The sequence below is a fragment of the Varroa destructor genome, unplaced genomic scaffold, assembly GCF_002443255.2.
Source record: "Varroa destructor unplaced genomic scaffold, Vdes_3.0 BEIS01000003.1, whole genome shotgun sequence".
Taxonomy (NCBI): Eukaryota; Metazoa; Arthropoda; class Arachnida; order Mesostigmata; family Varroidae; genus Varroa; species Varroa destructor.
Window position 1 is genome coordinate 11,308,244 of NW_019211456.1, and position 27,190 is coordinate 11,335,433.

The 27,190-nt window shown below is 39.9% G+C and overlaps 2 long non-coding RNA genes across 3 annotated transcripts; one reads left to right on the forward strand and one right to left on the reverse strand.

The window, feature by feature from the left end:
- Positions 1-696: 696 nt before the first annotated feature.
- Positions 697-3,621, reverse strand: LOC147756518 (uncharacterized). 2 transcript variants are annotated; one of them, XR_015324376.1, is made up of 3 exons: positions 2,726-2,946; positions 1,801-2,337; positions 697-1,482 (listed from the first exon to the last, which is right to left on the reverse strand). It is a non-coding gene; the product is annotated as an uncharacterized LOC147756518 (long non-coding RNA). The 2 variants fall into 2 exon arrangements; XR_015324375.1 differs by lacking the exon at positions 2,726-2,946 and adding an exon at positions 3,489-3,621 and having other exon boundaries at positions 698-1,482.
- Positions 3,622-3,648: 27 nt separating this feature from the next.
- Positions 3,649-27,190, forward strand: LOC147756519 (uncharacterized). Its single transcript, XR_015324377.1, has 3 exons — positions 3,649-3,763; positions 26,618-26,703; positions 26,953-27,190. It is a non-coding gene; the product is annotated as an uncharacterized LOC147756519 (long non-coding RNA).

The following is a 27,190-nucleotide window of genomic DNA, read 5'->3' on the forward strand; positions in this document are numbered from 1 at the left end:
TTGTTTATTATAATCCAAGGTACCTGCTAACCGTCGCACATCCCTGCTATACGTGATTGTCGCGATTGTCCGAACGTACTCGTTTCCTCCGTAAGGATAAAAACATCTCATACACAAAATCGTTTCGCTTTTTAACATTTTTATTAGTGATAATTATGATACTTTCTGCTTTATTGACTGGAAATACAAGTCATACTCGAGATCTGCTGTTCTGAATAACGGCAGTAATTTCGAGCAATTGGCATAACATTAATTGATGATCTAACAAAAAAGTTGGTTGCTTCTCAAATTCAGTCAAGCTACTAGATTACGTTGATTATTATATATTAATTATATATTATATTTTGTTATATATGCCCAAATAAAATTTAAGCTTGTTTTAGAATATCGCTGGTTTGAATAATACCAGACAGAGTCCTATTTTCACGTTCAGGCCTTCGATCATACTCCTAGGTCTTCAGTCGTAAATGGTTAGGTTAGGTAAGTCAACTCTGAACCCAACCAACGATGAACCAAAAATGCATCTAGGTTTGACATACTATTGTTGCTAATTATGCTGAATGAACAAATCTGGAATAGATATTAACGAGGGCATATACCTCTTGGCTTTTTCAAGTGAGGCAGTATTCCTTACACACGATACCTGCCAAGTAGCTTTCATATGAAATTCAATTTTAAGCGGAAAGTTCTTTCGTTTTAAGTTTTATTACACCTTTAAGGATTGATCTCAAGTTTTGAAACGTTCTGTATATTTCTAACTTTGATACTCATACATAATAAGTTTCCTTGGCATCTGGCCCTATACATATTTGTTTGATGACGCTGCAATGGGCATCACATATAAAACACCAAAAATAGAGAAACTCTGCTTAATGTTCAAATGCTTTTAGGGTTTTAGGCCTCAGAGCTCAATGATGCGTTTGCAAAGCATATTTTGTAGATATTGAAATGCTTCGTATACCGCTGTTTTTTTTTTTATATATATTCATAGATACGTATAGTATAGTTTAGCACTGTACATTTTGAACGTCGCGGTAGAAAGGCGACAAAGGAAGATAACATGACCATAAACACATCCAAAATGGAGGCACGTCCAAGATTCAGATAACGCGGCCAGACACGCAAGATCAGGACACATCTTAGCATCATGCGCAAGTGGTCCTCTTGTTAATAGTGACGTTATTATATTTACTATAACAGAAAAGTGTGTTTGTTCAATATCTGAATTACTACCGAATCGCCTTAAAGTTCTGTTTGAGACTTATAGCAAATAGACCGAGAAGTGTATTCAATTTCCCATATATAACATATAATTATTATTGGTATTTTTATTATTACTAATTTTAGGTTAACATGTTATAGAACGATTCCTTAATGGCTGCTTTAGGTAACATGTCTCACGACTATTTATCCCTCAGCTTTCCAGAAGTGTTGATTTCGCCTAATCTTGCCCAAAAAGGGTCGTTGGAAAAATTCTCAGGGCTGAAAATTCGAAATGGCACAGTCAAGAATAACGTTGAATAGGCTTTTTCCAAACGTACACTATTCGTAATACATTCTTGATGGAAACCGAGTTAAAAAATAAAAAGTAAAAAAATAATAATAACAAAAAAAAATCAATTTTTGCCAAAAAAAATAAAGTAAAAAAAAGTTAAAGTTTTTCGTAAAAGTCCAGATACTATTTTCGGCGTGCACTTCGATTGATAACTGTTTAAGATTTGCTAACGGGTAAATGAGAAATACTATTTAATCTATTTTATGAATCGTACGTATGAACAGTTCATAACTTTGATGACTTACCTACAGCGTTATGCCTGCGCGCACTCGTAGCTATACGGCAAAGTTCGTAAGAATTAGGTTTACAATGACATAGATCGTCGTTATATAGCGACCCGCCGCATCCAGAAGGCACGATTTCTGGCTCTCGTTTTGAGGAGTCTGCTTAATAACAAGAAAAGACTATCGGGTCTGATGCGTTTATCTCCGAGCTAGGTACGCCAGGTGTCTGGCTGCGTATCAATTTATCTGCTTATTCAACTGGTAAGCGGCTGGTCTAATCGGGGGCATCGAGTGCGGAGTAACTGGCAGTATCGTTTGCTCGCCAACGTGCATCTTCGTATATATCGGTGAGTTCGCTAGCTTTGCTTAGAAACTGGACGCGAGTATGGCTGGGCTGGGTGGCCTTGTCGACTTTCAAGCCCAACTGTGAAAACTAGATTTGCCCGTTGGCCGCAGCAAACAGCAGAGAACTGTGAAGTCTGAGACTGGCGGCTGCGAAAACTATCTTAATGAAGACTTCAATGAATCGAAACAAACTTACAGCAGCGCAACGTAAATCTAGGTCAACAAAAATGACAACAAGCATAACAACTTGTGTAATTGATCAAAGGCAGGAAAGAACATAAAGAAAAGAGAACTAACATAAATGACGGATTTACAAATGTTATGATACATGTGTTATTAAGCCGATGCAAAACTAAACCAGGCAGTTTGTTTACCGAGCAGTATATAAATTAAGTGTGGGATGAGATTGAGGAAGTAGCGTAGCCCTTAAAACCGAACATATATATCTATAGTAGACCCAGTTATTTCGACTCCACAAGAGTTTCAATGCCAGACACAAATGTGTATTATTTTTATGTAGACTGCATGTGCTAGTGCAGACACTACCCTCTCAGTCAGTTATTGAATCTTGTCATCTTTTAAAAACAAATAAAGTGATAACCATTGAGCGAAACGACCGTAGAGCGAAGATCGAGGATGCGCACACTGTCTTCTCAAGTGCGCCTTTCGATTGGTAAATTGTTAGCATACGATAACGAAAGATCACCGAACAAAAAAGGTATATAAGGTTGCCCTCCGTACAGACCGTCAAAGTAGCCTTTCTCGCAATACAAACTAGCAGGGAGCTACTTAAACAGCTTCAGAACCAAAAGGCTTACGATACGTGTTATGGTTAAGCTACGGCTAGCTATAGACACGCACAATCAAGATAGGTGCGTTGTGGGATTTGTTTTGCAAGCCGGTGTTGATTTCGAAGTTATTCGCAGACCTCATTACATTTGTAATACACTGTCGTTTTATGTCAATAGCAATGTTACTCATCTGACAGATATCGAGTACTCGTGCATTTATATGGTAGCATAAAAATTCACAAAACTCGTATCTCTCTCTCTCTGTTCAGACAACGATCAGGCCTTAGAACGACTTTCGGTTACAGTCATCCGTTTTCAATTTAACAACCCAGGAATTTAACTAGAATATGGTTATAGAATAGGTTAACTTTACGACAATTTCCTGCATCTCAACACACAAGTGCATTGACGTGTACAGGTTCAGCAGTGATGGCGTTGAGTCGTAAAGCGTTGTGTTGTATTATCTGCAACAATGTCTTCTTAAAAGTCTGAGTTCACGGGTTTGTTTGGCCCGAAACTACTTCCCGGAGCGAACGGATTGAGCTATTTTCTTTGAAAATCGCTCGAAAATACCTTTTTGGGAAAAGCTGTGCGGAAGAAGACGAACTATTTTTTCTTTCTATAGAACAAACTTAGTTTCTGCTTTATAAAGCGTGTCGAATTGATTTCTCATAAAGCGACCGTTTGCACATTTTGACGTCTGAAAGTAATGCCCCATCACTGTTTACAAATACGGCACTGGCTATGGGTGTTGTCCGCGGTGACCTATCATCAAATGTGTGCAAGTACGTGTAACAGTTGTGTTGCATCGGCAAACGTGCTCAGCGTGCGTTACACGATAACAATATGTATGTATGGCATTGAGGAAGGAACTATTAGGGAATAGCTGGCTGTTATTAGACGTTATAAGCTGAGTAGCCTTTTGCCTCTGTACGGGTAATCGAGTGTGTGATTAATGCTAAAACAATTACGAAACTAAGCCCCGGATAGCGCTCTAGTTGCGCTTAAATGCGAAAATACGATCATGTTGCAATTTCACATAGAAACGTAAGAATTGCAATTATTCAGATATATAATACATTAATTCTCACTTACATTATTGTCTAGCGAAGCGGCATAAACGTGTTTCACTCCAAACGACTTTTACCACGAGACTGATTGAAGTAGTTTGCAGCTGACCTTACCGTGCCGTTATATATTTACATACATATGTACGAGGATGGCTCGCAATCAAATTACTCAATGAGGTATTTCTGAGGTTGAAGAGGTGGTTGGATTGAAAAACGCAAAGGGAAGCGTTGATAAAGAATGTCGATAAAGAGCGAACAGTCAATATCGTCTGGAGGCGATCCGGATGGCTCTATGGCTATCCTCGTATGATAATAGACGACAGTGGACAGTGGGATAATTCAATTAAAACTTGAGGACAGATTAATTTTTATAGATATGTTTTTCCAACGAAATTGTCTGCGTTAATATATTTCTTACGTACAATGGTCCTCTTCCGGCACAAAACCAATATAAACACAATTTGTCGCCGAATGATCAACGAGTTTACATGAGAGACCCTAAACGGTGTTAGCTGTCTATCAATTCACATTGTACATACACGTATGTGGATCCGCTCAACTTTAGAGCTCTTCAGAGGCGCCCGGTGATGGCACTTTATCGAGCATCCGAGGGTTTGATGAAGCTGCTTTTGCAATCGCTCAAGCAGAAACTCTGCGTTAGGACACGGCAGTAATTAGCAGCTGCTGGTGCTGGATTTGCTGATTCTGTTGATCTTATTATTCATTCAAGAAATGTATCATACCATCCTTCATTAACTTAACACCGATTACTCCATAGAGATCGATTGGTATTAGATATCTCGATCGGTTTGCGATCATTTATATACAATCGGTCCTACTCCTTTTTGTGAGGTGTCATAATATCGATAAGCTGCTTGAAAAACTACCGCTGTTATATAAGGAGTGAATCTCTCTAGTACGATTACACTGACGACTGGACCTTGACAATTCATGGAATATTGACGCACAATATGACGTTTTAGCAGAAAGTCGTTGAGCGGACATTGTCATCCGTCGATAATTAAGACTTGGAGCAACAAAATGACCCAAGTCATATCTTATGCAATGCAAACATTCTGCTGGGACGGGAGTTCGCTATACATCTGCTATATTTTCCCAGACTTCGGCTAATAATCCCATTTGAAATACGTAATGTGGCCATTTGACATCCGATGGGTGTTTGTGAACTGCAGGGCATGCCATTAGGCCATTCGGCCGGAAATATTTGCGCATGAGCCTTGAGTCCTATGAGTCATTATAGTTTATATCGTACACTGCTGTCTTCGATATTCAGACCTCTAATATCCACTGAAAACTCAGTTTTGTCGAAAGGCATTGTATCAAATATGTCCAATAAATATCTGTCTAGTAAAATATTCTCTTTACTACACACGGGTTGCTACGGCGTTTAGCTTTCCCAGCCAAGGATTATTTGGTCTTAGCAGTTATCTATGTTTGAGAGGGCGATTAGTTTTGCCCCGTGTGCGAAAGCAAGTCTGTGGTCATACCGGAGTAGACTTAGTCAGTCTTCGGTGATGGTTTTTTCTACGGTAGCATTCTTTCAGCAAGTACTTGACAGTCGTAAAAAGTAGGTAGACGAGTAACTTATTTATCAAAACTTAATCGGTAGACAGAATGGCAAGACTGTCTGGGCAATATTGATTGGAAATATTTTTGAAATGTTTACTACTCCTTATCGGTAACACGCTCACAATCAGATGTACCTAAAATGAGATTGACCTCACGCAGCCATTTTTGCTTTTGCGTCGAAGAAGCACTAGACTTCTACCTATACTTTAAACAAAAAAGAATCAACCTTACAGGTTGATCCGATTCAGAGAGGCATATGATGACGAACCTATTTAGCTGCAGGAGGTATAGGCAGGCACGGACAAGGTTCGCGCTATGCTTGTCACGTACCTACTCGAAGACGAATCAATAAATTTGCCGGGTGCATACATTTTTCGGTTTGCAATCAGCCTCAACACCACTGTTGTATCGAGGGGTGATCGTTTCGCTAATTTACGGCACCCCCTAACAGCTAAACGATACGTTCGCATTGCTGTAGAAGTCTGTCCTGGACAATGAACATCTTATTATCTGTGTGCGTACAATAAAAATAAACGAGAATGTTGTGTGACATGTTGAACAGGCTGAGAGCTCTTAGACTTGATTGAATGATATTATTTTAGATGATCTGATTGTCTTCTTTTTCTCTGAACAAGACGATAGTGAGGAAGCTGCCATCACTGCAAAGATGTCAGTGGGGGGCGTGAGGGCGGATGCACTGGCTGAGAACACTGTATTCAGCAATCAGAACAGCTCAAATAAGATGCACTATATATGGCACCACGGGCTGCGAGCTTGAACGAAAAAGCTTTTTGGTAATCGAAGGTTGTCTTTGAAGCCGCATACGCGTGGATACTAGTGTTTGAAGTGAGCACGTCGGCCAGCCGAACGAGATATTGATAATGGAGTATTAGAACGGTCATATGAAGATATTATTATATAAATATACCTACTATAGTATTGTTTGATGTAGCTGGATAACCAGCCTATCCGACTGACTGGTTCATTGTAAAAGCTAACAAGAACTGCTAGTGATAAGGATAACAGGACAAATAATTTTCGTCCGTTCAGATTCAAGGCTAACTGAAGTTAACTAGATACTATGCAGGACAACGGTAGCATTCAGAGTCCGCTTAAGATAGGGTGATCAGGACTAGAGTAATCCGTACTTTAGCTTTGGTTGTGTTCAAGTTCGCATCCTTTTTATCGTATAAGGCCGCAGGAAGCGCAATTATTTCCTGTATTCTTGCCACGCCGTTCTGAGTTGAAGAGCATTTGATTAGATATTTACATGTATAAGACGTATGTATATTCATTGGAGTAACCGATAAACTCTGATTTTTGTTAAATATTTAGTAAATAATCCGTCGGGAATATACGTATATTCAAACGAATATTTCCACGGAGCAACGGTTCACAATGCCAGCACATCTTTGCTAAACTTCAAAAAAAAAATCCATCGACATTTATTTAGACTAATTACATCAACGAACTTCAACAGGCACACAATTTTCATGGTTTTAACACGTATTAGATACGATTAAACGGAAAATCGAGCATGGTAGCATTTTTCTTCGCTACGATAGTTGTAAATTCGCTTTTGTTGGGCTGAGCTGCAGTACAAATTTTTCAGAATGACTTGTCTTCGAAATACCCTGCAGCGTTTATTTTTTAGCTCCTCGTGTTCATTTCGATCTGCACTCTAATAGGTGTCAACGTAATGACCCCCTTTCGTCGCAGTCATCGTGGATCCCTTTTCAACGTCTGCATATGACTCGAGCTGAACAAGACATTGTAGGTTACAACATATCTTCTTCTTCGTTCGGCCCCACCTGTGCTCTGCTTGTTTGGCCTTTTACAACATTTAATTTACATGTCGCCTCGAGAAAAATTTCCTCTACGATCGTTCCTTTCGTTAGTCGTACTACCTCCTACATGCCCTCGTAACGTAGCTGACGCTGTTGTTCTAAAGGGTGCATTTTGTAGCAGCCGTTACAGAGACGAGAATCGAGCATCTCTCTAACGTCAGCCTGCCCTATTTTCCGCTCGCAACTCATTGCAGTGGCTGGTAGTTGTCGTGGGGAACACCTTGATCACCAGGCCCCTTTAAACACAGCCTGCTCTGTTAACAGATTTCTATTGCCTTTGGCTTCATCCCATACCTAATACAGCATACTTAAGTACTAGGATCGAGGTGTTGACAATGCCTGTCGTGAAGGGTTCCTGCACAGGCGAGTATTTGCTATCAGCGTCCCATGTCGTTGTTGTAAGTAGATGCCGCTTTCGTCGTAGAGCTTATCTTATTGCTTGTTTACTTCCTTAGATTGTCCTGTCAACAATCCCTAGCCACTTTCGATACTTGCCTTTCGACAGTAATGCTGTAGTGGTTCAGATGTGACTCTTCGCTCACTAAAAACTGAGCCGGTATTCATTCACATCTATATAGTGTCTCTAGTTCTCTGGTTATTTTTCGGTAGGTCAATCTATCCACTGCTATGGTAATCAGTTCTGCCCTGGGGGCCATTATTAGCCCGATCTGTGTTCATTCTGTCAAAGAATCTAATATAGCTCGGGCTTTTTTTTATTTTCAACAAAGTTTTCATTTAATTGTCAGAAAATTCGAAAGCGATAAGACATCTTGATACTTTCATGGTCCACCTCGCCATGTATCTTTGGTGTCTCCCGCACATTTTTTTTGGTAGATTTTGACATGGTTGTCAGTGCGTTTCCATATGTTGGGTTGAGCACGAAACGGCCTTCTTCTAGCCGTCTAGATGTTTCAAACCAGTTACACACCGACAAAAACTAAACATCTAGTTGCCTGAATCATGCAGCCGACTTTCCGGCCCATATTCTTCTCTCTTTTGCATATTTTCTCGTTTGCTTGAATCTTCCTGCAGAAATATGAGGCCCTTTCCGGATTTGACCTCATTGTGAGAATATCTACTTTCAGAACTGTTAGTAGTACTTCGTATGTTATGGATACGGCAACCTTAAATAAGATGTATAGCAGATCTAATACTCGAGTCATTATAAAGTAAAAAATTAGAAAAATCCCACATTGAGCGAATACGCTTAGCCATCGCACAAAGTAATCTCCCGCCTTCAATTTTATGTTGGCTGTTCCTCTTCCACTTCATTTTAAACTGCTTTGTTTCACTATCAATTTTCAACATAAATATAACCTAGTACGCTCACATATGATAATCATATGGAATTCACATATGGGCAGTAAAAGCAGGCATCGTGCTTCAAGCTAGTTTGAATAACAACGATCACCTTCGCAACTTATTAACTTGTCGCAAGATTTTAGCGATGTACGAATTTGAGAACTAAATATATATTTTCAGAACCCAGCATCTTGGCCCTGCGATGAGTATAAGGGATCATGTGGTAAGTGAGGACTTCACTCCGATCGCGTAACTACTCTGCACGTTTAATGTGGAGTGGTTGGCACTGAAGCATGACTCGACTACAGAGACGGTGGGAGAACAGCTTCGCTGCTCTTCAATTAGGGCTTTCGTCGTTAGGCTTTGCTTTTTTTATTTTTCGTTACTTTGTTCAAATCATGTCCTCTTTCCTCGTTTCTAAACGAACACTCGTTTGGTCTGACCTCCGCTACGCTGCTGCAATGTCTCTATGTAAACAATACTTCTCAATTCCTGTGTTGCACTTCTGAAGTCAGAAAGCTTTCGATAATAGCATCTCATACGATCGTTACAAAAGCCAGCGCCGAGCCAAGAGACTCATTTACAATAGGATCTATCATACGTATGGTATTGTTCAATGTTTTTGAAGCATTAAAGCTTTGAAGGGTCCAGTATTTAGAGAAGCACGAAAATTCTAAGCAGAAAAGCGAAGGGGATGGACTAGACTACTTGGCAAAGGCACAAATCACATGCTCTTTCCCATACAAATGGACGAAGTGTCCGCTTGCTTTTCTGTTAACCTCCCATGCGCTGCTAGGGGAAAAATTCATACGTACCTTTCAAAGACGTGATGAGGTTTCTAAGTCACTGGCTTCGTCTATTGATAGACAAGTTAGACTCGGTACATATTTGTCGTTGTTAAAATCAATAAAAATCCTATTTGTAAGTAACGTTTAGAAAAAAAAAAACAGGCAAACAGCTAAACATAAGAATGAAAGTCACAAGTGTGTCTATTATTTTTTCGCGTAGGATTTACGGCAGCTCTGTCGCATACATTTGTCTCATAGTAGACCTCAGCTCTACTAACTGGTTCATAGCTTTCTCCAGGCGCGTTGTAAGCCACTGTAAACTATATTAATGCGAAGCTGTTGCCACTTTGATTCTAGGCTGTTTTGGCCTATACCATAATTTTCATTCACAATTACTTCAATTGTCCTTACTTTAGCCCTAGGTTACAATGAGGTAGCATAACGTGCTAACGGGTTTCTGGAAATCGTTACCTATTTTACCAAGTTTGAAAAACTCTATTAATAGTAGCATGTTTTTCGCTTAACCACTTCTTTGATGCGCTGTATAATTGCGAGAAAGCAATAACTTAAGTGCTACTTTATATAGGGGCAGAGCATCTCCTGTTTACTTGTAGGAGAATGTATGCTTGCCCTCTGGAGCCAGTTACCGTTGCTTATGATCAATTACACTTTGTATTAATAGACATATACTTTAAACAGATACATTGTATGAATTCGATTTTGCATTTTTTTCTTATTGCCGCATATGCGCGAATTCTCGTTGTAGCAATTTCAGGTTGATCCCATACAACGATAATGCACACTAGTAAAACTGGGCTATTGACGTCTGCTACAGGTATTTTGGCTGCACTCTTCAAATGTTTACAGTGATCGATAAGAGTTCTAGATTATTTGAGGCCTGCTTTCGATATCGTGCAATATCACCGCTTTGGCTTGAATAGCCTTATCGTGCGGAATACAACGTTCCGATGGTCGTGTCCATTGTCCATCTCGTGTGGCAGTCTCTTGTCACTTCAGTGACATGTATATTCTACCGATTCATTTCAAGTGTCCTATCACAGCGACTTAACAGGTACCTTTCTCGTTCTACCATATGCGGTCATTGAGTGTGTCAAACGAACAGGATCTACTATCATATCTAAATCATAATGTCCTCATAGAATAATGACTGTCCACGAATCAAGTAGCCTCGCGTCAGAAACCTGTAGGTATTATACCGTGACAGGTTGAATTGTTTTTTTTTTTTGTTCTTTTTTAACCTAAAAGGCTCGCGAAAAGCTTTATTAATTGATTAGAACAATTATGCAGTAGGAAACTAGATGGCACAATTTAAGTGTCTCACATTTGTTCAGTAACGGAAACGAATATCAACTCTTTCCATCCGTGATTCACCTTTACCGCAGCTTCCCAAATATATCCATTCACCCTTTCCAGAGAAGATCATTCAACAGATATATAACGCCCTTAACGAGATATGCTATAACTCGAAGGCCTTTCAGCGCTCCTAAGCGTTACGTGTTTTACCGTAGATGGCGAAATCTAAGTTCTCATCTAAGTAGTAGTGTGATCTTAGGCGTAGTCTAAGTTCGAACACGGGCATAAACACGCTTGTTTCGTGCTGGGAACCGGCCGCATGTCCGATGCAATGCCTAACGGACATAAAACTCAAAACATTGAGAAATATTGTAGTCTAGGATAGCACAGTTTGTATATTATTGCTTGGATTGCAGTAGTTTTTGCAGGAAACACCACTATTTTTCTGGCACAAGAGTGCTCAACGTCAAGCTGAATCGGGTTCCATTTAATAAAGAAACAGACCATTTATAACTTTCGTAACTTAATTATCTATTGTGTTAAGGAATAAATAGTAGGAGGTAATAGGAATAAATTAAGGGGAATTCCTGTGTGCAGCCACGACACAAAAAGCTAGTTAAAAGAAAAAGATTATAATGACATATATATATATATATCTATACTGTGGATGGCTGAAAGCTGCGTTGCTGAAATTGCTAGTTGGCATCAGAGTATTAAGTTCATTAGAATAATGTTCACATCAAGCATTTGAAGGACAAAAATATATGCAGACTAAATCCACCAATGAGAGCTAACGGCCCGTCTCCCTAAGACCAATCAATGCTAGTCCTTGAAAAGCAACTTTTGTCGAAATTCAAACATTGTAGCTTAAGGTTATCATGCATGAGTCGGTTTTGCAGGAAGCTGAATGCGCATGCCTTTTTCCATACTGTAAGGGAGCGATCAGCGCGAGGGCTTACAGGACAACACATGAAGCATTCTCCCAACCAGCGTTACCAAAACCGAGATTTAAAAGCCTTGGAAAAGATGGTATTGTAGAAGCCACTCTATGCAATGGTCGGCGGGCTTTGACGAGCGCGTCGCCTTTCTCTTACATCCCTACGCTAGAAGGGTGCATAAAAAACTGAGGGGACACCAAGCCCGCTCCACTGCGCCTCGAACACATAAGTACTGACTCTGCAATCGCTTTGAGAAAGTTAAGTTCAACTGACTTTCTATCGGTCAAATTGCAAACGAGGCCCGTTCTACCTGGTAATTGCACTACTCTACATTTGGCCAAATCCCTGCATGAGAACATACGTCGTGTAGACAAACATAGAAAAAATATCACGCGAACGAAAAACGCTTGCCAAACGGAACCATAGCTTTGTTTGAAACAATTTCCAGTGAACAACATTCAAGAACAATCGAACTCTACCACTGGAATTAATTCAACGTACAACAACATACAGATCCGCTAAATTTTCGCGGAGTTCGTTTGCAACAAATACCTGTCTTATATATATCTACTGTCAAGGATTTAAGGATTTCACCTCCATAGAAGAGACTACATCACAATGCTAAGAGCATCGAAAGTTATTGCTACTATTTCAATCAATTAGTGAGACAAATTTTCACCTCGTAACCGCATGATCAAACGAATAGTACAGTTTTCTGGAACCAGAGGACATCAACGCTCCAACGGAGACGTAACTTAAAAAAGTAACTTCGACGACTTCGGGATAACAATTATGTTTACCGAGGAAACGTATCTTGCCTCATATTTTCCGCATTCGTATCTCGATTCGATGCCTCAAGCCCCTGCAAATAAACAGTGCACGTGTCTTCTCATTATGGCTACTAATATATTTATCTCAATTAAAAAAAAAATAATTCAGATGTGAGACATGTGCTTAATTGCGTAACAGGAAATACACAAAATATATGGTATTTTATTCAAACTAATTCGTGCTTCCAGGGTCGCTCCCACCCTAAGTTGTTGATTGCCGCAAAAAACGTACTTACTCTGTTTGGTTATTACCGCGTTTATTTTTCTATCTGTTTGAATTTTCGTTCGATTGACTGTAACATGCCACCTAGTGACGGGCAAAAGGGTCATGAGAATTCTGCACATATTTATTCTATAGCACGCAAACGGGAAACGGTGAGCGGACACAACAGTGATAACGCCAGTTACGCTGCTGGTTACGGCTATCGCGCGCCTGGACGGATCCAGTAGTACAATCTATTGCATTATTCCGTCCTTTATCCGTCCTACCTGTGAAGCCAACAGGGGCAACTCATCTTGGCATCAATATAGCTCAAACGGTAGAGTGAAAGAGCTGGATCAGCGACAGGCACCGCATTTGTACGAAAACTTTTTTCTGTTTCAAAACTCAAGTCCGATGCGTCCGTAAGCCTCCGTCGCCTGAAGCCTGCCCGTGAGTGCATGGCCCTTCTATTTACTACTAAGAAGGTGTGCGTAAAGATGAATTTAATTTTCTGTTCGCCTTCGGAAAAATTTTGAAAAGACTAAGTAAGCAACTACGTAAAACTGGAGAAGCTTAAATAACAGTTGTTGCCTGTCTTTCATTATTTTATAATTCTTCACTTTTATTCATCTTGTATTTATATATATCATAGAACAAAAAGTTTCGTGCCCACACGAAATAGATGTTGCGTTGTAACAAGGCAAAGCGATTAAGAGGATCAAATTTGTTTAAAATAGGTTAACTGTATGAAGTCCTGAAAGATACAATCCTTGTCCCACCTTGACAAAATGTACTAAATTGACTGTTATTTTTATAGATACAGATATTTTTCGATGACTTAATGATGATTTTTCGATGATCATTTTTTTCGAGATGTACGCTAATAACATTCATATAGTAATGTACGTTGGGACCAGAAGGATTTACGTTTTACGTAAGCCAGTAGAAATCTGGAAAGCAACCTTATGAAGGCATCTTATCGTTGTTTGATCAAACATTCAGCCACGCACCCGAGATGTATAAATGACGAAAAGGCCACTTACGTTCGTTTCCAATTTACTATCAGCGGTCTAACTTACAACCATCATTTCACGAAGGCTAAAATGCCGTGTGAAGCTAATTTTATGTAGTAATTTTTATGTTCTGGCGAGCAGCATTAATAAGGCACCATCGATGACGAAAATCAATGACCCGCAAATATCAGCTGTAATTATGAGAATGCGTGACTAGAGAGAAAGAAGTATCGGTGTATATTAAGATTAAAGACGCAATACATTAATAAGCTGTGGGGTGTTGTGAAATACACTTATAAGCCCCTTTTGCCCGCATCAATAGATGAAGAGGAAGCCGTCATTAACGGATGTGTTTTCACCGACTGATTCGTATGTCATGATCTTTTTTTAACGCTCCTTATCCCAGGTGCTCCTTCCCAGATTCTCCATTTAACTACAGATACTTTCGATGTTTTGAACATAATTATCAGTTACCAATGCCTGGAAGAGCGAAGCTTTAAATTCGGCTTTGCCTCCGCTTAGTTACTATGCCAGTACTTCGAATTTGATCTATAAGCATTACAGCCTTTTTCGTTGTTTCAGGCGGTACCAGCATTGCTCGGTCATTTTTTTGCCCCCATAGCCGTTGTTCTCCCGCTCAACTAGCTGCACTTTTTCCATGTACAGCAATTTCTCGACGACCATTTTCCGTTCGCAGTGTGCTTTGATCGCATTCATGCTTTCATTGGGATGAATACATCCATTCGTGATGAATTTTGCCCGCTGAGACAAGTTCTCATAGGAGAGAAGAAGCCATGCAAGACACATAGAAGAGGGAGTTCCAGATTTAGATCTCGCAAACAATGTCTGCTGAACTGCCCCCGGTCTGTCCTGCATGCAGTCAATGGAGAACTGGCGGTCTGTTTGGATTTCCCTTTGACAGAGTCGTCGGTCTAAGGTTTTCCGCTCTCAGATAGAAGACGGAAAAAGAATTACAAAGGAGTTTTTAATTAAATTTTGTACGTTTACTTATTCTTTATTAGTTAATCTTTATACACCCTAGTGTATGCACGTAGTGAACCAGGAACTGGAGCAATGAAATTAACGAGAAAGGGGTGTAGAACGACCCCTAAATGGAAGTATCTTCATCGAATAACAGAGTGACACGATGCTACGTGAGAGAAAGCGAGCAAATATTGAGGTTAGATTTCGATCGCAATGAATCGAATAGAGTAAGGCCATGGCGACCAGCTGTATCCTTACTTGATAGCCGGGCAACGCTGTGTTACTTCTACTAATGACAGTTCGTGTGCTTATTAAAGAGTTGCTAGATCTGAGATTACTCTACAGAGTATAAAATCAACAGTAACCATGCGTCTCTGGGCATGTTTTTTGTTAGAAAGAGGCACCCCCTTATTAACTATAAAACTAGCGCTGTAAAATGAAAAAAGCCCTAAAAACTGCAACGGAATAACATTGCGGACGGGGGGACGTGGGCGATAACATAAATTTCAATGAGAATTATGCATTATAGAAATTTGAAAATGTGTCAATCGGAAAATATACGCCGATTCAGAATACTACTTCAGGCCGTGTTTGTGAAACAAAACCCCCAAACGCTGTACATTGAATGTTTGACTTCAATCTATAGCTAAATTGGTCAAGTAGAAACGGATCGCTAGCAAGAATTGAGATTTCAAGCGTGCTGTCAATGTTCAGTATATTTAAAAACAACGCGCGTTGCAGGTCTGTGCGCCAAGTAGGGAAGTACGTCTTTGGTACATTTAAAGCTACACGAGCTCTTGAATGCTACGTTGTAGTAGTTTTGTAGAACTACGGAAATTGAGCTTAAGCGAATCTACTTTTAATCAAAATAGAGCACGTGTGGTCCACTTGGCCAACCTTTTTTTGCTGTTGGAAGACAGGTAGGCGTAGGCTTCTTCGGTGAAAAGGTGAGTCCTGGCTAATTTGTCTCTCGCGAGCTACGTTCATGGATCTCGATGTGGTACGATTGCAGAAATGATCGGCCCCTTGAATCTTGGGTTTCGATAAGATGAAATTAGCGAGGCCATCTGGTATTTTCATAATACGGATTCAGTCGCTCTACTCTATCTAAGCTAAAGTAAAAGTTAGCGGAAAGAAATACACAATAGCGGTTACATAGGTGCGAAAACATCATTCGTCAACTTCGTTCGTATTTGCTTTTACTAACTTGATCGTTAAATTATGGGTGCATTCAAACGTGTAAAGGAACTATAATTTAATTTAAGTGCTGTTATTTTATTTCAAGTAATCCAAGTTCTGGTTCAAATTTTAGTTATCTATTGCATGCTGTGTTCTTAATTACAATAACGTTATCATCAGTCATTTGTTTTGTTTGCTTCTCTGCGTAATTTCTCGGTATTGTCGTAGCAACATCAGTGCTAAGCGTCGCTTTCTGGCTCGTTTGTTTTTGCCTATTTGTCTTCCTCTCCATTCGACGGTATTCTTTTTACTGATATCGGGGCATTTCTTATTACAGACATCCCCGTTCCCTCGTCGGTGATTCGAATCCTTGGGAAAATTGAGCACCCAAAAAGAACATAAGCAGCGAACGATAGCATCAGCCTCGACAGCAGAGGGCGCATAAGGACAGAGCAAAAAGAACCAAAGATCGAGAAAGCATTTGAAGTTTCGATCCAACGACTCTTATTTTAACGGCAGCGACGAGAACGACATAAGATCGGCTCTCTGTGGTTACCGAGCCTTACACATAGAGTAGGAAAGACGACAGGACCGCGCAGTAGAAGAAAAGTGCATAGCTTTTTGTAAGTCCTGCCTTCTTTCTTCTCTCTCCCTATTTGCCCCTCCCCTTGCTCTGTCTTTGTCCCTGCTCGCCTGCTCTTTTGCGGTGCAATGGCTGCCGTCGTCAACACTACGGCCATCACACCAGTATCATCATTGCTACTACTACAAGTACTACAACGATGACTACTGGCGTTAGTTTTCATGCAAAACCGCGTCGATAGCGCATCCAGTCCTTAAGGTCTTGTCTGATCTAGTTTGCAACGTTGGACCGTCGGCTCGCGTCTACAAAGTCCCGAGCAGGGGATGTTTAGTTAGGGAGGCTGGCGGTGGTTCAAAAACAATGGCATTAGAGGAAGCGATAGAGTAGGAAGACGAAGAAAGAGGATGTACGCGGAAGACCGGCCCGTTGACTTCCCTAAACATCGTGGTAAAAGCGACTATAGCGTGGGGGTGACTGGGCTGAGTCGCGCCGGGCGAGATGGTAACGGTCACGAGGAGGTCTTTTCCTTTTCAAGCGATAACAACAACCCCCATTATCCCATAATGACGGTAGCGGTACGAGTGCGGAGTTAAAGCCACAACGGATGATTGTCTCTGCGTTGGTTGTGACTTCGGCTGCTACAACCAACGATAATGCCTCCGTCGTTTCGTTAAGATGCATTGGGCAAATAGGGCAAAGTAGGAGGAGAACAGGACAGGATGAACCCAGTAAAAGTGGCCCCCTTTAAAGAGAACGGGAATAGAGTAAACGCACGCAAGAGGGGGACTTCAGGATGCCGAAAGATAGTCACAGAGAAAGCGAAGCAGAATGGGCGGATGCGAACAACACTTGGCCATTGTTGAGCTCTCTCAAAAAATCTCCCACTTAAAAGAAGGACGAAACGGAACGCAGGAATGGCGTGGTAGTGGGCGGAAACACGGCAACACTGAAACTAAATGAGGCAATACGCTGGGCTGTATGAAACGCACGAACGACGCAAGGGTGAACCAATTACTGTTTTAGGGATAGCGATTTGGGAAGGATATAAAGTACATACACATACACACACACACACATTAATCAAAAGCCACACCAAACCAGCGTATAATTTACTGTCTGCTGTCACTAATCTGCTTTTTCAAGGCGAATGAGAAAGCTGGCTGATGAAGAGGAGAAACATAAGCAGAAAAAAAAACACGTAAAGCGGCAAAAAATTGATAACGCGTCGTGACGGCTTGAATTAGTCTAGGCTCTATTTCTCACAGTGTTATTCATTGCCCGATAACAATTAGGCTTGGGAGGGGATCTGGAGAATCGATACAAATGAAATGTTATAGGACTTCACTTTAGCTATTGTGATCTGCTGAAGCCTATAATTTTACAGTTATATATATATCGTTTTTGACTTTTCGATGGTATTTATCTTAAGACATCTCTGTGTATTTATTGTGCGCAAACAAAAATACAAAAACTAAGGTAACACTTTTCTAAACTAATTATGAAAATAAGCGATCACAATACCCACAGCGGATGGCCTAGCATGTATATACGTATTCTTTTATGACGACAGAACATGAACTTCCTCAAGTCTTTGAAGTGTTAAGTATCTCAGAGAAGGATCGCTTTTGGTTAGGATACATAGCGTCCTGCCTCTGCAACTATTGCCGAAGTGACGTGAATCCTTTCGCGATGTTTTGTAGAAATGCTGTTATTTTTTCTGGTTTGATGCTTTTAATACATCATTAACATTATTTCTGGTGATATCTGTAGACACTGTGAGTTACTAATTATAAGTGCTAACCTAGACTCGTACAAGACTCGTATCATTTAAGTCCTGAGTTTACGTATTCCAATGTTGGCCATTCCGACTAAGTGTTTTCACTAATAGTACAGTTCTTTGCACTTGTAAATATTGACTTCTGGGTTTTCAATTCATCGTGCAAATGTGCTGAATTAGCCATTTTAAAGCTGTTTCAACTATTTCACTTCCCTTTCGCTCACTCAAGTCGTGGTCTATTGGGGGCATCATTGCCGAACGAAACCCAGGACCGTCAAGCCGATGCTGCTAGTGATGCTGGTGGGGGATAAGTGGCAGTGGTGGTTATAAGAGAAACCCAGAGGGTGCAACTCCGGAACCCTATACCGAATGAGATCGTCACGATCGACTACGGAATCAATCGGATTACTTTTCTCTCGCTCTCTCTACTTTTCTCTATTTCTCTCGCAGTGAGGGGGAAGTTGGGTTCTGCTTTTCGTTTTTTTTTTTGGAGTGCCCTTTCGGGGGGCGCATTTTCGCTCTGCTCCTTTTCTGTTCGTTGGTTCGTCGTTGTCTTACGTCCGTGGTTGTGGTTCACCGCTTTAACAAGAACCCCGCGTTCTATCGTTTATTGTGAAGGGAAGAAATCAGGTTCGGTCGAACGTTTCGATGCCCTTGCGGTAGTGCCAGCTTTAGCGTCAGCCCTAGCTCACTTGCCGGGTTCACCATCGAATTAAGGCGCGATTTACGATCTCGTTAATGAACAGAGCAAAAGCGGTAGAAACGGCAGCAGAGCAGGGAAAGTGCAAGGAAGTGTATGTGGAGCGCGTGGCGGGTTGGGGTGTGGGTTAAATCGAACGAGTACCAACTAGAAAAAGAATGTCAGGACCAAGGAAGTCGTGTAAGCGTTTTCGCCGTCTCAGTTCTTGCGAGTTGTCATGAGAATGGTTCGGGATGACGGACGAATGATATCGAGCGGAACGGTGGCAGCCGACTTCATTCTGGGTCGGTTGCTCCAAGGGAGATGAGTACTGGCAGAATCCTCTAAAGAGGGAGAAAAAACGAAGAGTAGAGGAAAATAGGGAAAAGAATAAGCGCTAAGACTAAACCAGAGAGAAAGGGAGAGAGAGAGAGAGAGAGAGATAGGGGGGAGGGAGAGATACTATAAAAGCAGGAATAATAAGGCTAAAAAACATGCTGAAGTAATAGCAATCTGCTACATAAGTGTCGAGCCTGCTACAATCATAGCTAAACAAGGGCGTCCGAGGAGACTGTGGTCGCCATTCTAGAGATTCTGTAGATGGAAGCACGCCAGAAAAAAACAGAGCGCTAACACGCAACGTTTAGAGACCAGGTTGTCCCACCTTATCACCACAGTGGCAAAGAGCACGCTTGAGGTAAAAAAAAACGAAGCTGAAGGATAAACCGAAACACAGAAGATTAATGCTATGATAGCATGTTGTTTACACTGTTATGACCTTGTCGGTCGTCGAATTTTCTTAGATAGCGGGCTCTGCTGTCAGGTGTTTATTGTCTCTGTTTATTGTCTGCAGTGTATCTCTATGTGAGATAATATGAACAAAAATAGCTTAGAACAAAAAACAACAAACTACTAATGTTTATCAATCGAGCAATATTACCGTGTGGTCATCGCGATAGCCAATAACACTTTCCTTTGCTAAACATAGTGAGATATGATGGAACGTTTAGCTTTATCGATTACTTGAATTGATACTCAATGAATTTTTTTATTTGAATTAATAGAAAAATATTTTATTTATATAGTATTTAGTTATATAGCACATTCAGTAATATATTGCTTTTTTTTTTTTAATTATAGATAATATATGTATGGTTTTAATACGTATTTCTTACAAATAACTGTTTAGTCAGCGGCACATATTGCTTTGACAAGAGTTCCTTAGATCTGATAATATAAAAAATTCCTACTCGAAGCGATTATATTGCAGTGAGTACAACTCGCATTGTTTTTCGCTCGTGGCAGTTACGATTCAGAGCCAATTTGCCATCTCATACCCGTTATCAAAGGAATCTCACTGGAGATATCTGCAAAAAATTTTCCTGTCCTATCTGTGATTATAGGTGTTTACGTCCATCTGATACGCTCTGTCAGCACTAAAAAGATGAGGCTGGAACTATTTTACGTTAAAGTTTTGCTTAAATAACGCTTGTATTCATTTAGCGTTTTATTTGCGAGTTATACGTACCAGGACCTCCAATATTGCCGGCATCAGATGAATATATGACGCTATGTATCAGAGCGGCGAATAGTTAACAAAAGTTGATACGTTTACTAGGTTGAAATATATATATATATATATAAGTAAGTAAATGCTTATAGGAAAAGGTTACAAGCTCAGATGAAGAACTAAATTAGTGGAAAAATTTTTTACCATACGAACAACGTTTCAGGCATGTAAAAACCTGCATGTCTTCCAAGCCTGTATACTGAATGTGTTTTCTTCTTTTTAAATCTATGTGAACGTCTTTGTTTATTTAGTATTTTTAAGAGATAATTTGTATCGAGCCCAAGGAATAGTAGCATAGCGGAGTTTGTTTCAGACCTTTCCGATCACAATTGCTCTGGGGAAAAAACCGCGTGTATTGTGGTAGCCTGTTTCACGTCCTGTCACTAAGGCAACGTCTCATTTCGGATGTAGTCGGTAAGGGCCATTAAGGTATGGCCATGGATCCATCAGGCTGTTGCAGCAGATAGAATAAACGTTCAGCAGACCGAAAAATTGGCAAATCCTGCCAGTAAAAGGTGTTGAATTATTAAACTAGCTTAGTAATTTTAGCAATGTACAATATTTGCAGTAATTGTAGATACGATATTTTGCAGCTTCCCTTTGTCCCGCCTCTCCTCATAGTAACTCGTAACAAGTTTGTGTTTCTTTCTGCTGATTTGCAAACTGTCATCCCATACTTTCTTTGAAACCTTCGTAAAAATCGTTAAATTTGGTGCTAATCAAGAGGTGTTCATATCTTATATGAGCCGTTATCTGCAAAATTGTAATCCCAGCTTTGAACAGTGTCTACTAGCAATTCCTTGTCACATCTAAAAAAAAAATCCACAGCTAAATATGCGTATGTCACGCGTTCGTTGATCTATGAAAATTGATCTTTTTAAAGTAAACTTCCAGTTGCTATTGACTATATAAACGGCTTCGTTCATTTTTCCGCTTGACTTCCGCGAACTTTTGAAGCCAATAATACGATAATAAAGTATAGCCTTAAGTATACACAGCCCGTTCGAACATTATTTCAATTTTATTATATTTCCTTGAAACTAACCAGATATGTGGCTGAACCCTATATATATGAATATATGGTCTTTACTCAGAGAGTTCTTGAAACAACAAAAGCCAGAATATCGCCGTTTTTTTAACCCTATCTAGAATTCAACCTAAAGGTTATTTCACATTTTTGCTTGATGGATCGTCATCCATCTAAAGCCATTTAAAGAGCACGCAATCCCTCTCGCTCTGCGGAGAACGCCAAACACAAAAAGTTCGCAGTCGATCGCTTGAACGTTACTTTTCTAAATAGAGCTATTATTTATATCTAGTAAGGGATCTCATGTAAAATCTATACCTCATGATAAATATGCAAGGGATAGAAGGACATGCTGTCCTGTTTCGACTACCTACAGCATGATCATTTTATCGTAAATCCAACTATACTCTAAGTCCGTCGGTATGAACACGAGTTTGTAGTTGATTAGGTTTTTTTAACCCTGGCCGCATTCGGTTTTGCTTCATTACTGTTCCACCATAGAATCGCTTCTATTCTATGTAGATAAATAGTCTTCATTTAACTAGCTAGGCCTCTTTCCTAATGTGCGTAATACAATGAAAGAAAGACCCCTTTTAGCTAATGTCACATGTAACGTGCCTTCAGTTTACGTCATAGAAAATAGGAAATTCTTGTGCGGTTCTTATGAAAAGCGGAGACGATTTAGAAGTTTATTTTATAAAAGTTTCCCATAACTGGCTGGCTTGCCCCTAATCGCAATAACAGCACCATTTTTCGATCGTTTTGGTTATATTTTTTTGCGCAGTTATGTGTCTAAATTTGTCCAGCTAGCGTGCTTCAAAGCAGCTTCACTATATAATCCCTGTTCTTACAGTAGTAGATACAGCAGCTTGTAGAACGACTATGGCATGTATCTCCAGTACATTCAAAGCATGCGACGGAGCAGCATAAGATGCGTGGCCGTGATTCAACAAGACAACCCGTAAGCAGAATACAAGGGTATGATTGGAAGTACGAACTATAGTAATGAGGAATGAGCGAAAGTGGAGTAAACAGCGTAAATTGTAAGCATAGTTAAACCTTTTTCAGATCACCGTTGCTGTAAATATGAGTCTGGAGGGCCAATCCGAGTTACCTGTATGTTATTTTTAGCTATATAGAGTATATGATAGATATAAACCAAGTTTGAGAGCTAGATTAAAAAGAAAGTCTTGCACAAAATATTTTTGTATGCTTCATTATATAATTACAGCATTGAGTTTATTGGAAGCTAATGTTGGCTACTTTGGCCGGTAGGAAGTTACGTATTTTGCCTTTGTGCTACATAACTGCTTTTTAAGTTAGGCCACGCTAGACCATAGTTTGTGTTGGTAAATTTGAATATCTTTTCATAATCAAAGGGCGCGTGAGTAAGCATTGGTGGCAAAGTACCATTTTTTTATCTATTTTGGCAAGGAAACATGGAGGCATCATGAATGCATCCAACTAAGATGCTTTCCCAAGTTATTTACTGGATGCTATCGATTTTTAACGCTTACATTTGCTTTCAAGTGCCACTGGCAAGCTTTGCCCTTCCGATACCTGATAACCAAATGGGCAGGTTTTTGAAAATCTGTTTAACGTGAGTTTCTTAGATATTGAATCCTAAATTCTTACGAAACATGTACAGACAGTCATTTTTTCAAGTATCTCTATATACCCGCATATGTCTAATATCTACCTATATTTTTTTAAGGACACGAAGGAGGCAATCATTTGAACCCCCTTTGACAACGAAATTTTCAACGCAACAATCGAGAAATAAGATGTCTGAAGCGTTAATGTTAACGCACTGTAGGATGAAATATATTAAGTTGAATCTTTCGCTCAATTTGACGTTTACCACGCAACTTATTTATGAGAATTTGATTTCTGCGCCAAAATTCTGAGACTAATTATTTAGAACGAAGTTGCTAGAGGTACACTTACCACGACGAAGCTCTATTTAATGAATGTATTAAAGTATTTATAATACTTATACGTGTATTCCAAAAAATAATCTATTGTTTGAACAGCATAAAAATAAAACAGCTACTGCTGTTTCTTAACGGCGAGAAGGCAGAATTATCTTTAGTACTTTCTGCTAAATGCCCCTCTACAAGTACGTACAACTTATGGGTATCCTAACACAAACCCAATGTGTACCGACGAAAGCTACCAGTATCTATAAAACATGTCTTCCATTCTGAATCTAAGAAATCTCAAAGCATAAATAACATAACGGAAGCACATCAGAAGTTTTTAAGGTCTAATGACTTTTTTTTAGCTGCCACCTATATAATGTACATAAGTTCAGGTAACTTCGGTTTGCTAATAAAATTATAAGTGTGTACCGCTTAAGCTTGCTTCATTTGAAGTGGACGACGTATTTTAGACAGGCAACTGTCGCTTTGTATTATGGATTATTTCTGCGGGCGCTTGGTTGTTCGTTCCGCAGAGCGGGATGGGGGCTTCTCTCTAGCTACGTATCCTGATAACAGGAACAGCAGCCAAGAACGCCGGTAGCAAAATGGGCAGGGTGAAAAAAGCTTGAGCGTATTAACCAGTACGGGAGCTGTGATACGGGAACTTCACTTTGGCGCGAAATCAGTAATTTCCGCTCGTATTCCATCTGGCAACTGAACCCAGCGTTTGCGCAAAAAGTGGAAGTTTTTGGCAACAGTATCCGTAGCACACGTAGAAGAATGAAGCGATACTAAAGCTTACTTTTTTTTTGCGAAATTTACTCTTCTCTTGAGTGAGCTTTACGGGCTAGCAAAGGAAGACGCCATCTAATACAAGTAAAATATCCGTTGTAAGTGGTATAGAGTATCGCTAACGAGATTGCTCATCAGAGTTATACGATTGCACCATTGGGGAGTTTGGTCAATTCAAGAAAGCCTGAAGAAGCGCAGCAGCCAACAATCAGCACGTATCGTACGTCTAACTATGTTAGGCCACAAGATAACCTTATAAGTAAAATGGCGTGTGGACTCTTTGTAATAGTCCAACGATGATACTACTACCCTAGTAACTAACAGTTCATGGCATTATTTTATCTATTTTGCTAATTCTATAGAAATTCCGTACTATCCCTTAGAAGAGCGCCTTTTATGGCAATAGCACACAGAAGTAAGTATAATATTATCTATGTAGCGTATGCTCGAAAATTGCGAAAAGCTGTACAACTCGTTTAGCTTATCTCGAAAGGACATCACGCACGTAGACGTCTTCTGTGAAGAAGATGTACATTTTTTTGTACACCTCAACCTGCACGTGCTTCTTGTATGAAATTCTAAATAAAAGATTATGCTGTTTTTCAGTAGTCTGTGCTGGATCAGATTCGTTCTATGCCACATTCCGATTCTTAGGTTGCCCCACTTCCCTAATTGGATGTTTGTGAGCACGACCATTAAATGAAACAATCATCTAATTCTTCTCGGAAAATTCTAAATTCCAAAAAGTGGGGCAATACCTATTTGATTGTTAAATAAGTAAGTCTTGCCGAAAAATTGACATTCTATTGGGTCTTGCGATTCGGTCCTTTCTTCTGTCTTTTAAGTTAATTAGTTCACACTTAACCATTTCGATTACGTCAGTGTAGTTGTTGTTCTTACAAGAAATTCTAAGCTCCTCTTGACTCATTTCAAACAATTTCATAGCCTGGCTATAGGCAATTCACTCTAAAATAATCTTTAAATCCTGTTAATGTGTAAAATGTAGTTGATGCATATATATATGTCTTCTGGGCTACATTTCGAGTCGTTTATGGGTTGGCCTAGAGCTGAACTATCTGGTAGCCAATGGTGATAATGAGAAGTGTGCTTACTCATGCCTGTTCGTTGTGATTAAGCTCATCTGAGCGACTCGTATCAAGCACTATTGTACTCGGTAAGCGACAGTAACGAATGCGAAAGCCATTGCCAGGCCCTTTACCATAGGAATTGCGTAGTCCTTGACACGTGCGACTCCGTTGTACGGGGTATGAGGGTTCCTCCAATTAACGATCTTCAGATTTACACTGTAGCAAATGTAAGCGGGTCTAATTTGTAACATCTTGTCAAAAACGCCAAACAGATAGCCGTAGTAATTGATCAATCTCATTTAAGCTACTGTAACAAAACGAACCTATTAAGGCTAAGGTGTTAAACTGAAGTAATCTCTACGGTTACGATTCTATACGAGATATTTAAATAGGTTCGTTCACTGTAACCTTTCATAGTCATACAGTGAGCGCCAGGATTTAGCGAAGTTACGAAGGTCCCACCCTCATGTTAAAAGAAAGACTATAAAAGTAATCCTAGTCATTAGCGGCTAAAGGTCCTCCTGAACGTTGCACCCATTCGCAGTTCACCGCTTACCTGAACCCTCCAAATTATTGCAAAAAAACAGTACGGTTTAATTGGCCCGGAGAATAGAAACGATCAACTTTTGCGACGCTTAACTTCAATGGAGGACATAGAAGTTTTGATGTATTCCTCTATCCAGTTAAAGCGTGAGTTGGGGTGATGGCTTAGTTCCGCTAGACAATTTAAATGCGGATCGCATCAACGGGTACGGAAGTGATTACAGTCGTGCGTGGGAGACTGTATTTAATATTAACTGGCGTTCTTTTTATGTTTATATTTATATGGTCTAATCCGGCATCGGGTGGAGCGTATTTGTCAAAGTGTATTAAATACATCCACCCCACGCGGTGTTTACTCTTAGCATCTGTTAAAGATGTTGGTTGGCAAAGCATTTTTATTGCTATTCTAAAGCTAAACTCGATTGATGCATTGACTAGATATTAATCTTTGCGAGCCCACAATAGAATTCCCATCGATTTATTATATGTTGTTCTACTGAGGTCGATCCCCACCTATGGAACGGTAGCGTAAAATAAAACTTTCGCTCTAACTGAAAGTCTGAAAAACGACCCATAGGATCTACATAGACCTATTCTGTGCAGGGCACGGAATGATGGCCTTACAACAACGGTTCATATGTAAAGCAGTATATTTTACTTTTAGGTGTTTGTGGGTCGAGATAAAGGATCTTCCGGATCAATCTTTGCCCACTTCAGAGCCATCATCAAGTACTATCAGTGTGTCAACAAGTAGGTGTCAGCGTTCACTAATTGTCACCAAATTTGTTTTCAGATTTCGTTTCTAATAAACATAAGAAAAGGTATATATTTACTCGTGCTAGTCATTTTGGCGACAGAACGATGTTATTATAAAGTATAATTACATAACAAAGTAGACCTTTTAGATATATGTCTTTTAGTTTCATCAAATTGACGCGCCACGTATATGTTTTTAAGTTTGAAAAACTCTTCCCTTTTTTTACTTTATTTCATTTTTAGGCTCAGCTTTAAACACCTGACGAAGATCGAAACGTGTTTCACACATTTTTATTATGCCCTATTGTTGCAGTACTCGAATAAGTGCCAGCAATGGTCTTCAGGGAAATCATTTCTGGCTATAGATGGTTAGCTACTGCGTCTGCCAGGCGAAGGCGCCCGTTTAATTTTGTACTACTGGAAAAATAAAGTTCGCGTCTATGATCTGTTGAAAAACGTCATAGCAACGCCGTTCAGATCT